Source organism: Myotis yumanensis, unplaced genomic scaffold, assembly GCF_028538775.1.
Source record: "Myotis yumanensis isolate MYYU_CA2020_CCGP unplaced genomic scaffold, mMyoYum1.0.hap1 SCAF_9, whole genome shotgun sequence".
Classification (NCBI taxonomy): domain Eukaryota; kingdom Metazoa; phylum Chordata; class Mammalia; order Chiroptera; family Vespertilionidae; genus Myotis; species Myotis yumanensis.
In genome coordinates, this window is record NW_027223760.1 from 64,635,075 (window position 1) to 64,636,476 (window position 1,402).

The following is a 1,402-nucleotide window of genomic DNA, read 5'->3' on the forward strand; positions in this document are numbered from 1 at the left end:
ATAAGCCTACAAAACATCACTAATCATCAAGGAAATGCAAATCAAAAGCACAATGAGATATCACTTCTCACCCATTAAGATGATTATTTTTTTTAAAAGCCCAGAAAATAACAAGTGTCAGTGAGGATATAGAAAGACTGGAACCCTTGTGAGCTCCCAGTGAGAATGAAAAATGGTACAGCAATTATGGGAAACACTATGGTGGTACCTCAAAAATTAAAAATAGAATTACCGTATGACCCAGAAATTTCACTTCTGGGTATATACTCAAAAGAATTGAAAGCAGGGACTCAAATAGATATTTGTACAACCGTGTTCATAGCAGTATTATTCCCAATAGCCAAAGGGTCTATTGATGAATGAATGGATAAACAAAATAGGATGTATCCAATCAATGGAATATTATTCAGCCATAAAAGGGAGGAAATTCTGACACATGCTACAATATGGGTCAACCTTAAGAACATTATGTTAAGTGAAATAAGCCCATCACAAAAGGACAAATAGTGTATGATTCCACTTATATAAGGTACTTAGAATAGTCAAATTCATAAAGACAGAAAGTAGAATGGTTTCCAGGGGCTAGAGAGAGTGGGGATGGGAAGTTGTTGCGTAAGGGACATATATTTCAGTTTTGCAACAGGAAAAAAGCTCTGGAGATGGTTGGTGATGATGGTTGCACAACAATGTGAACGTAACTAATGCCTCAGAACTGTACACTTAAAAGTGTTCAAAATGGTAAATTTTATATTATGTGAACTTTATCCCCCAAAATGTTTCTTTCTTTACATGTAGTTTTAATTGCCTTAGCATTTCCAAATCAATAAACATTATTTATAACATTATTTTTTAAAGATTACAGTTTCTCAAAAGGTAGATATAACATAATTTAATTTCTTACTACTTTTTCTTGTTTATTTGTGCTATTACAAATTATACCTTTGTTCTTATCTCTGATTATTTCTGTTAGATAATTTCCAGGAATTAAATTATGAGTTCAGTGAATATGAACATTCAAAAATATAAATGTAAAAAGTCTGCATACTCATTTCTTTATTCACTTGCAACTATGATATGTTATTATTTTAAAAAGAATTGTTTTAGGCCAGATGAAAAAGGTTATCCTATAGATGTTTTAATATGCCTTTCAAAGATTGGTAATAAAGTTGAACACACTTTAAATGTGGCCTTTCTTCCCTCCATCCCTCCGTCCCTCCCTTCCTCCTTTCCCTCCTCTCTCTCCAGGGGTGAATTGGGGCATGGCATAGTAAGGGCAGGGCAATGAAAGCAGTCTACTCTGGGTGTGGGCAATATGGCGTTACATTATCTGTAGACAATTTAAAACTAATAATAAAACCTACTGAAAGCCAGTCTGCATCAGCACTATAAAAAGTCAATGATG